At 38.6% G+C, this 11,918-nt stretch overlaps 1 pseudogene; it reads right to left on the bottom strand.

Annotated features, from left to right (window-relative positions):
- The window catches only part of LOC127487600 (SRSF protein kinase 2 pseudogene), an 86,929-nt pseudogene extending 78,055 nt beyond the window's left edge, over positions 1 to 8,874 (bottom strand).
- Between the last annotated feature and the right edge of the window lie 3,044 nt (positions 8,875 to 11,918).

The following is an 11,918-nucleotide window of genomic DNA, read 5'->3' on the forward strand; positions in this document are numbered from 1 at the left end:
CCTTTCTGGTTCTTCATCTCAGTGGGAATGCTTCCAACTTTTGCCCCTTCAAGAGGATGCTGCCCACAGTTTTGTCATAATTTGCCTTGATTGTGTTGAGGAACATTCCTTGTATACTCTAATTGCTTATAATTTTCATCATGAAAGTGTGTTGTATTTTATCAAATGCTAACTGTGCATCATGAAGTAACCATATGGTGTTTGCTTTTTAATTTCTTAATGTGATGTATTACATTGATTGACTTGTGAATATCAAGCCATCCCTGCATTCCAGTTATAAAACACACTTGGTCTGGGTGAGTAATTTTCCTGATGTTTTGTTGAATTCAATTGACCAATTTTTTTGAAGATTTTTGCATAAACATTCATTGGGGAAATTGATCTGTCATTCTCTTTCTCTATTGCTTTTTTTCCTTTTTCAGGTTTCAGAATTAAAGTGATGTTGATTTCATAGAAAGAATTTTTAGGGGATTCCCTCCCTTTCAAATTTTTTCAATAACTTGAGAAGAATTGCTGTTAGTTCTTCAATTATCTAGTAGAATTCAGCAGTGAAGCCATTCAGTCCTGGGCTTTTCTTCGTTTGGGATGTCTTTATGACTGATTCGAGTTCTGTCTTGGTTATTTCTCTGTTTAGACTTTCTATGTTTTCATGGTTCAGTTTAGGTAGGTTGAATGTGTCCAGGAATCTATCCATTTCTTTTAGGTTTCCTGATTTGTTGGCATACTGCTCTTTACAGTAATTTCTATTGCTTCTTTTTATTTCTGTGGTGTCTGTTGTAACATTTCCTTTTTCATCTCTTATTTTATTGATTTGGATCTTCTTTTTTTCTTGGCTAATTGCAGCAGTGGTGTATCAATTTTGTTAATTTTTTCAAAAAATAACTTTATTTTACTGATTTTTTGTACATCTTTGGTTTCACTTTTGTTTATTCTCTAATTTTAATTATTTCTTTCCTCCTAATATTTTTGTGTTTGGTTTGTTGTTTTTTTTTTTTTATCTTTTATTTAATGAATATAAATTTCCAAAGTACGACTCATGGGTTACAATGGCTTCCCCCCCCATACCGTCCCTCCCACCAACAACCCTCCCCTTTCCCACTCCCTCTCCCCTTCCATTCACATCAAGATTCATTTTCGATTATCTTAATATACAGAAGATCAGCTTAGTATACCTTAAGTAAGTATTTCAACAGTTTGCTCCCACACAGAAACATAAAGTGAAAAATAATAGATGATTTTTTTAAAATGATGATGAAATCAGATCAGACCTATTGTCATGTTTAATCCCAGTGAGAGTCAAGTTGGGAATTGAAAATTTCTTTCTTTTTTTTTTTTTTTTTTTTTTACAGAAGATCAGTTTAGTGTACATTAAGTAAAGATTTCAGTCGTTTGCACCCCCATAGAAACACAAAGTGAAATATACTGTTTGAGTACTCGTTATAGCATTAAGCCTCAGTGTACAGCACGTTAAGGACTGAGATCCTACATGAGGAGTAAGTGCACAGTGACTCCTGTTGTTGACTTTACCAATTGACACTCCTGTTTATGGCATCAGTAATCTCCCTATGCACCAGTTATGAGTTTCCAAGGCTATGGAAGCCCCTTGAGTTCTCCGACTCTTATCTTGTTTAGACACGGTCATAGTCAAAGTGGAGGTTCTCTCCTCCCTTCAGAGAAAGGCACCTCCCTCTTTGAAGACCTGTTCTTTCCACTGGGATCTCACTCACAGAGATCTTTTTGCCAGAGTGTCTTGGCTTTCCATGCCTGAAATACTCTCATGGGCTTTTCAGCCAGATCCGAGTGCCTTCAGGGCTGATTCTGAGGCCAGAGTGCTATTTAGGACATCCGCCATTCTATGAGTCTGCTGAGTATCTCACTTCCCATGTTGGATCACTCTCCCCTTTATTTATTCTATCGGTTGGTGTTAGCAGATACTAGACTTGTTTATGTGCTCCCTTTGACTCTTAGTCCTTTCATTATGATCAATTGTGAACTGAAATTGATCACTTGGAGTAGTGAGATGGCATTGGCACATGCCACCTTGATGGGATTGAATTGGAATCCCCTGGTATGTTTCCAACTCTACCAATTGGGGCAAGTCAGCCCGAGCATGTCCCAAATTATACATCTCTTCCCTCTCTTATTCCCACTCTTATGTTTAACAGGGATCACATTTCAGTTAATTTTCAACACTTAAGAATAACTGTGTGATAATTACAGAATTAAACCTCAACACCAAAAAGGAAACCTCCTGAAGTGAAATGGACACTATGAGAAATGGTGACTTGATCAGCATAGCTCTGACTGTTAATGGACAACTTAATACATTATCCCTCATAGTATTTTTTTTTTTGTCTGTTCTACTTAATATGACTGGTTTGTTGTTGATAGTCCTTGGGGTGCACTGATAGCTCATTTATTTGGTAGCTTTCTAGTTTATTCATGTAGGCACTCCTGTTATATATGTCCCTCTTAACACCATTTTGCTGTATCTCATACATTGCGATATGATGTACTGTCATTTCATTTGTTTCTAGGAATTTTTTGATTTCTCTTTCAATTTCTTTTTTGACTCATTGTTCATTCTGGAGCATGTTGTTCAATCTCCCGTTTGTCTCCAGGCATACAGAATGTGGTTCTAAAATTTCTGTAGACAGTCTGATGCCTACATCAGTCTGTAGTCAGTCTAAATGACCATGCGGTGAAGCTGGGTGTTTGAGCCATTTAAGCTGAAAAGTGTACAGGGTGCATGTGGGTTGCACTTCTGTCCCTACCAATCTGTAAGATGAGTATATTAGCAATAATAGTGAAATATCCTCATATTCCCTGAAAAATCATTGTGAGATGTGTGCAGGCTTACACAATATTGCATTTGTGGGGTTTCATTGTATATCCTCTTTGAATTAAATTTCTGGTTTCCTGCACTGTGCAGCCTGTCCAGCACTACTCATTTGAGGATACAGAAGTTTATACAAAACCTAGTTTCCAGGAACATGGAAGTTTTGGCACTGGGTCACAGTTCCATTTCCTTTGGAATTGAGTAGTTTTTATGATATTTGAAGAAGTGAGTTCCATGAGTAGGAATCATTTCTGACAGAATACCGCTTAACGCTCTCTGAAACAATGCCTTAAGGCTTCAGAACAGAGACGAAGAGTCACTGAAATATGAAGACCCTAGTTTTGCTTAGTCCAGTTATTGATCATACTGAGCAGAGTGAACAAGCTTTAGTTGATATTACCTTACTTCATCCTTGTTATCAAAACTAGGTAATATTGGAAGTTCTGGACTAGCATTCAAAAGAAAGTTGGGAATGGACTAGAAATGCTAGGGCCTACAAATGTTACTTTTTTAAGTGGTCTTGAGGGTGTGGTCTGGGGAGGTGCAAAACCTCTCATGTCTTGAGAGTCACTATTTATATTGCTTCCTACCACATGCCCATTACTTCATTCCACTATTGTGATTTTTGGAAATGGAAGTCTGTGAGACCTAATCTGTCAATCTGGGCTATGCTGCTGCTCCTTGTATCCTAATAGTTCTTTCTGTTAGTTCAAGGAATATTTACCAGGGTTTCTTCAGGTAAAAAAGATGAAACAAATTGTATTTCAGGAGATAAGTGGTTTGAGTAGTGTCACGTGATTTGCAGATTCTTGGCACCGTAACTTTTGGCTAGAGTTTTCTATTTTGCCACACTTAATTAAATAATACATTTATTTTATAGATGAATTTCAGAAAATGTCACAAGTTTCAAATAAGTATTGCTTTAGAAGACTGCCCTGGCCATGTTTTTCCTTTTGATCTTTATGAATCCTGTGACTTCAAAAAGCATATTGTAAACATTTTCCCACTTGCTGTCAGTCACTTCTTGAAAATCTTGAAAAATGCAGCTATAGAAAATTATTGTGAGATTTTTAGCTATTTTCTGAATAGTAAATTTACACTAAATCAGACTTCATGTTTTAAGTTTCTTAAAATATAAACAAAAAATAATATGACCACACATAACTAGAAATGTGAAACATGACCTGATTATCTCCAGAGAATTTATTTGTGTGATTCCCAAGGTTTTTGGTTTTTTTTTTTTTTTTTTTTTTTTTTTTTTTTTTTTTTTTTTTTTTTTTTTTTTTAGTGTAAGCAGCTTTGCTAAGATCCAATTGCTAGGCACATATCATGCTTGTAGGAGCTTTTTTCTTTTCTTTTTTTAAATTTGAATGTGTTATATATAGGAAGGTGAGACAGAAGTATTTCATCTGCTGATTCACTCTCCAGAAGGCTGCAATGGGCAAGCCTAGGACAGACTGAGGCCAGGATATAGGAGGTGCATCTAGGTCTCTCACATTGGTAGCATTTATGCAAATACTTGGGCCATCTTCCACTGCTTTTCTCATGCCATTCACAGAGAGCTGGATCAAAAGCAGAGCACCCAGAATACAAACAAATGTCTAAATGGGGTTGCTTGCAGGTGGCAACTTTACTTGCTATGTGACAGTGTCAGCCCTATGTTTCTGGAAACTTCTACATGAGATTGTGAAGTTGTATTATTTGTATTTTTCAACTTTTTCACTTATTCACCAGTATGTACCAGCATTTGATGTAGGAAAAAAATCAGAAAACAGAATGGCTTAACTAAAAGCCATTTGATTTCTAAATCTGATTCGGTGTTTTGGGATGAGCTCAACTGGGCAGTTCCTGTGATCAGCCTGGGATCAGAAATGAGGGTTTCGTCATCTGAAGAACTGATTGAGGCTGCTTCCTTAGATATAGCTTCACTTAGATGTCTGGTGGTTTGTGGCAAATCTTGGTTAGATCCTATCCTTTCAACAAGCAGGCCACACAGTTTTCTACAAGGTAACAGTATCAAATAAAGGAAACCTGAGAAGGCAGATACTTTACAAACTATCTGTTTCTATTGCATTTGGTGATATGGTATAAAGCAAACGAAATGGTGAAAACCAGGGTCATGTGAAGGGATGAATACAGGGAATCATGTTATTTGAAAACATTTCTGGAAAAGTGTACTACATCAAATATTATGTATGTTTATTCCAATTCAATTTTGGCCAAAAAATGTGAAACTGTAATTTACATGTTTTCTATAGAATTTCTGATCTATGAAAATAAGAAGTGTTCTAATGTACACAAAAATATGGAATCCAAATAGTACTTTAACATTAATAGAGTGGCCTGTGCTGTGACGTATTGGGTAAGGCCACTGCCTACAGTGCTGGCATCCCATATGGGAGCCAGTTGGAGATTCGGCTGCTCCATTTCCAATCCAACTCTCTGCTGTGGCCTGGGAAAGCACTAGAGGGTGGCCCAAGTCCTTGGGACCCTTCACTCACATGGGGGACCTGGAAGAAGCTCCTGGCTTTGAATCAGTGCAGCTCCAGCCCTTGCAGCCAATTGCAGAGTGAACCAGCAGATGGAGGACCTCTCTCTCTCTTTCTGCCTCTCTGTCTCTCTCTGTGTATCTCTTTCAAGTAAGTAACTAAATCTTTAAAAAACATTTAAAAATGTAAACTCCAAATTTTTTTAATGTAAAATTTAGTGACAACACAACTTTTATCTCTTTGATAATCTCATTTATTTGAATGATCACTTTTAAATTTTATTATTACATTATTATTTTACAAAATCTGTAGACAATTCTTTCATTAAACCAATAATAACTTCTGTTTAATTGCTACCACTTAATAGAGGTGTGTACATTTTCATATATATACATATTCATATATATATTCCTATATATTTTCATGTTTAAAGATTTATTCCTCCACAATGAAACCTATGTTTTCTCAGTTAATGTAGTTATTATTTGTGGGGAGCAACTGGGAGCAACTCGGACTAGACTAAATTACTGGAATTAAGACTTATTCTATGCATCTGCTCTCCCACAATATGGCGCTGGGAGAGGAGGAAACAGCTTCTACTCAGCTGCCTCCAGTTCAACCAATAAACAGCAGGACCTGCTCCTGATTGGAGGAGAGCAGCGTACTCGGCTTGTGGGTAGCAGAGTTGGGATTGGTGGAAGAGGACTATAAAGGAGGAGAGAGACAACATGCACCAGGAACATCTAAGGGGAACATCTATCTGAAGGAACACCTGTGCAGCCCCCGAGAGAGCCCGCCAGCGGTGTGCCACTCCCCCGCAGAAGTGGGGAAAGTGGCAGGGGGAACCGCCCTTCCACGGAGGTGGAAGGGACGGTAGCCAACCCGGGAAGGACCAGCAGCAAACCCGGGGAGGACCGAGCAGACAAAAGAACAGTGCAGGGTCCTGTGTCGTTCCTCCACGAAGACGGGGAGCGACATAATGGTGCCGTGACTCAGATAGGAAACCTAGGCAGGGTCTAGTGTTGTTCCTCCATGAAGAGGGGGAGCGACAATTATTCTTTATTCATTCTACATTTTTCCACAGTTCAATGTCAAATGATACCAGGTAAGTTTTATGTTAACTCCTTCCAGCTATGATTCTGGGCACTTCCACATATTTCCATGAGCAGAGAAAATTAATACATCACCTGTAAATTGTTTTCTGAATTATTCCTTGACTTGTTTTTAGTTGTCATTTTAGATTTTGAATGGTTCATAAATTAAAATAGAGCAATAAACATAAAGTTTATTTTCAGGAAATATACACAAGCAAGATTAATGATGAATTTGGTGTGATTATGAAACAGTCAACTAAGATCAGGCAATTTGGTTTCTGGTCTTCCTGCTGCCATAGAAAAATATGTATTTCCTACATGCTTTGAGTTGAAACTTAGAGCACAATATGCTAAATTTTGTGGGTCATAATGTGTAAAAAATTCCTTATTGTCATATAAATGTTGTAGTGGGCAGTGTTTTATTGCCACCCAGGAAATAAACATTCTCCAAGTGAAAGAATTAACTAATGCTAAAACACAAATCAGTTAACTTTATTTTTGAATTGTTGAATTAATGCAGTACTTAAGAGTTTTGAGGAGCTGAACTTGATTTATGGATAGGATCAGGAAAATGTGGAAAAAAGAATCTACATCAGGATCTTTTTATTTTTAAAGATTTATTTTTTGAAAGGCAGAACTACAGAGATTAAAAGCGATGGGGAGAGAGAGTTACCTTCCATCTACTGGTTCATTCTCCAAATGTCTGCAATGGCTATGACTAGGACAGGTCAAATCAGGAGCCTGGAACTCCATCCAGGTCTCCCACTTTGATGGAAGTGACCCCAAAACACAGGCCATCTTTCATTGCTCTTTCAGGCACATTAGCAAGGAGCTGGATGTGAAGTGGAGCTTCCAGGACTAAAATAGTCTGTTTACATGGGATGCCAGCATTGCAGGCAGAGGCTTACCTGACTGCACCACAATGATGGTGCCTACTGCAAGTTCTTAAATAAATCTTTATGCATTTCTCTCAGTCACAAATGCAGATTCTATTGCAGACTGTCCCAAGTTCTGTTTTTGGGCAAATAATTCCATTGTTTTCACTTTAATTTGGTGTAATGATATTCCAGTTATTCAAATCTTTATCAGAATAATAGAGAAAGTCAAAAGTTATTTTCTATTGTTTGTCTTACTTGAATCTTATCTTACTTAAAAAGTATTTATGAGCTTGATAGACAAAGACCTGGAGTGAGACAGAGAGCTCCCATGCACTTATTCACTCCCTAAATAGCCGTACCAAGCAGAGGTGGAGTGGGATGGAAGCCAGGGGTGAGGAATGGAGTCTAGGTCTCTCTTGTTGGCATCACTACTGCTTCTCTATCAATTCATTTGGAGCTGGAATCTGAAGCTGGCACTGGAAATCCAACCTAGCTATGCTGAGGTAGATGTAGTGTATCTTACTGGCATCATAAACACTAAACTAAATGCCTGCCCTCTTTTTTTTTTTATAGGTCTTCCTTCCACTGGTTCACACCCCAAATGGCTGCCACTGCCAGTGTGCTGAGCCCATCTGAAGGTGGGAGCGAGGTGCTTCTCCTGGTCTCCCATGGGGTGCAGGGCCCAAGCACTTGGGCCATCCTCCACTGCCTTCCTGGGCCACAGCAGAGAGCTGGCCTGGAAGAGGAGCAACCAGGACAGAACCGGCACCCCAACCAGACTAGAACCCAGAGTACCAGTGCCACAGGCAGAGGATTAGCCCAGTGAGCTGCTGCGCCACCTGCTCTCTTTTTTAAATTTTTTTCTCTGTCATATTTGAACTGACCATGCATGGTGCTTTCCTGGAAATTCTTCTCTGGTCATTCCCATCATAGCATCACTGATGGATCTGAAACTCCTATTTCCCTCCAGCATGGGCATTTTTCACAGCCTTTAGAGAATACATTTGAGTCCTTATTGAATGCTTCTGTGTGCTCTCCAAATGTTCAACAAGTCTAAAATGATACCATATCCTTCCTTCTTCCTTCATACCCATAGACAAGATATACAACTGTTAGTGTTTGTTTTGTGACAGAGTTGATATGTTGACCAGAAGTGTAATTCTCTCTTGTCCCTTCTCTCCTGCTCTCTCTCGGTTCCTCTCTCCAGCCTCCTCCTCTGGTCTCTTGGCTCTTGGTTCTTCCCTTCTGCTCTCTGCTGTATCTTCTCTCCTTGCTAGCTCCTCTTCTCTGTTTCACTCTTATATTCTCTTTCTCTTTTCCTTCGCCGCCCCTTCACTCCGGTCTGTAGGGTGTTCCCCAATAAACCCTTCCCCTTACTCCGGTGTGCTTTGCGACGGCTAACATTAAGATAAAACATTGGTGCCGTGACTCGGATAGCCTCATATTGGTAATGCAGCGTCCCCCAGTGCTCTGGGATCCTGGATTTTTGCCTGTCGCGAAGCACATCTCCGGAACTCTTTCCAAGCCACCGAACGCTCCGTGACCTCCATCCACACATTGGCACATCCACACATCTTCCAAATTTTGAGGTAAGATGCGGGATGAAAATTCCTCACGGCGACTGCTATTTGAGTGGTGGTCTACTGTCGGATACTCGCCTGACTACTCTCGTAAAGGTCATAGCACTGAACTCCAGCCACCACTCCTACTTCTACTTAAAGCCTTTAGCCTCTACGGACACTGTGTCCACGCAACAGTGGGTGTGAGTTACGACTCCATCTCTGTTCGCCTCTCTACAGGCTAGGCCCTGGGCTCCAGTGGGCGCTTGGGTGACGACCCCGCCTTCTGCTCCCATTCCTCTCCTAGTCAGACGGCCAGGACTTCAAGGGCGCTTGCTGTCCACCAATCTGACCTACTGAGTCGCCATGGGAAATTCCTCCTCCCGCGTTCCATCTGATTCTCCTCTTGGTTGCCTTTTAAGTAATATGGGCCCTCTCAAATTGGCCCCAGCCCTCTATGGTGGTGCATTTGACCCTGAGGGATCGGAAGTCGGAGTAGTTTGACCCTGATAATATCTTTATCACTTCCGTGAGCTTTCGGGAAAATGGAAGGGGATTCCATATGTTCAAGCCTTTTTCTATCTTCAAACTAAACCTCCCCTGTGTACTTCTGGTCTCCAAGATTCGCACTAGGGGGCGGAGGCCTGAGCAAAAAAATCCTTTCTTCTGCCCGATCCTGTTATCCTGCAGATGAACTTCCTTATTGCTCCAATCTACAGGCACCTGCTCAGCCTCCTCCTGAGGCCTCAGCAGCTGAAGTTTTGGTGCCATTATCTCCCACGCAGCAGAATCCACCATTGGCTCTGGCCCTGGCTGTGTTCTCACCTTCCCCCTCCTGCCGAATTCCAGGGGGTGGGGTCAACCTCTGCTCCCACACCACTGCAATCTCTTCCATCTTCTCTCAAGCCCCTTGTTTATCTATTCCTCAAAGCCAAAGTCTACTATCTCTGTCTAAACAGTTTGGGAATGGCCGTCTCCATTGTCTCCAACTGGTCTTTTGTCCCTCTCTTGTCCCAGTCTTACCATAAGAATAGCAAAGGAATGGCAGTCCCATCCTTTTGGGCTCCCTGCTTATTGAGAAACAAATTAGGTATCCCACTCTTCTGCTGGCTCTTTGTTTTATCATGCAGATAGGAAAATCGGGTTTCCTGCATGGATCTGGCTCACTGTAACTAATTTTTCTTTAAATTTAGAAATACCACTACTTTTGAAACTATTGCTTTATAAAATGCTGAACTTATTTTGCAATTTATTTTAACAGGTTTCCAGGTAATCAGTACTCAATGGAACAGCAATGGGTAATTAGTACTGTTTTAGATGAATGCAATTTTAATTTCAATTCAGATAAAAATATATCAGCATCCTAAGTCATTTAGGTGTAACTGCTAATTTAAATTGGGTAAAACTTTTGTATACTCAACATGTTATATTCTATAAAATACTATTTGGGTTAGTTTATAAACTGTCTATGAAAATAGTTCAACACTGTTTAAAGTAACTCAGGCTAAAATTTGATGTGTTACCTTAATCTTAATTTGTATATTTTTAACAGTTTATCTCAAAATGTAAATCAAGGAAAACATCACAAGCATACTAATCTATTTCTCTTGGATATAGAATTTAAATCTGATTCTCTGTTAAAGCAATGTGTTAAAGTAATCTGTTACATTCTCTTGATGTCTGTTAGATTCTAATTGTTTAAAAACAGCTGAATTTTTATTAAGAGCTATGGGTTATTTAAATATGTGCTTCTTTTAAAACATTTAAATAATTACCTTGTAACAATGATCAAATTATGTCATGATGTTAAAGAATCTTCAACCAGATATTTTGGATTTTGAGCCTTCTTTGACATTCTTGACAGGCATTCAAAAAATCAAAAATCAAAGTTTCAAAGAACTTGGACTCTGAAATTTCCAGTAAATTTTGGACTTTGTTTTTCCAGTTTGGACCCAACTGAAAAAATCAAAGAACTTATGTCTCATCTTGTAGAGACACCAACTAATCAGGCTATTTGGACTATATTAGAAGTACTGTCAAGATGTGAAGTGGTACTAAATTTTAAGTTTCTATAATATAAAATGCTATTAATACAAATGTCTGAGAATTAAAAAGTCTAATCATCTTGTGTTACTAGACACAATAGTTATCTTAGTAAAAAAGCCCCAGAGGCCTAAAAAGGTTAAATGCTTTGTAAAATCCTACAGATGCTTTCAAAAATACTGTGAAGTAAGCAAATGCCTCTTGTTGGTTAATGCATTTATAATTTTAAATGTGGCAACTTAAAGTCTTTCGTCACCCACAGTTTTGCATATCAGATTTGCTGCTCATAAACTAAAGCATTGTTGGTTCTGTCCTTAGCTGTCCTATAGGTTCTGATGGAATTTTTCCAGCCACATCTATTGTATTCAGTACTTTGGGATGGCTCTGTAAACAGATGAAGCCAACAATGTATTAAAGGTACCAACTGAGGTTACTAAAAACAAAAGGTAATTCAAATCAATTGGTAATTTACAAACAGAAGTTAGATTAAAAAAAACTATTAAAACTGCTATATTGGTCTATTATGTTATGCTACATGTGTATATATATTGTATGTCTACATGGGAAAATTTATTAAGGATTTTAATTGGCTTATAGATAAAAATTGCTCAATTTAAATAGCTAAAATTATTCAAAGATATATTTCAATTCATGTGACCTGAATCTCTGTATCATATGTTTTAAACTTGTTAATAGAAAGAAACTAAAAACATTTTATATGCTTGTGCTGAAATTTGCTGGTTAAACAAGCTATATCATGTTAGATATTTAAGAGATGTTTCCAAATATCTGTATTAATATTTATGGAAGGCATTGGGCCTTGTGGTAAATGTTTTCTTAAGTTGTTATCTAATGGTTAAAACTGCTTTCTAAGTTTTCATGTGATATTGCTATTGTCAGTAAGTGATCTGGGACTGGCTCCCCCACTTCTCTATTCTAAGCCTAACTTGTTCTTCCATTTCTCTGTTCTCTTCGAGGTAGGAAACTAACTCTATTATAAAGGAATCTCCAAGATG

The sequence above is a fragment of the Oryctolagus cuniculus genome, chromosome 1 (genome assembly GCF_051225735.1).
Source record: "Oryctolagus cuniculus isolate XC-2025 breed Fujian yellow rabbit chromosome 1, ASM5122573v1, whole genome shotgun sequence".
Taxonomy (NCBI): Eukaryota; Metazoa; Chordata; class Mammalia; order Lagomorpha; family Leporidae; genus Oryctolagus; species Oryctolagus cuniculus.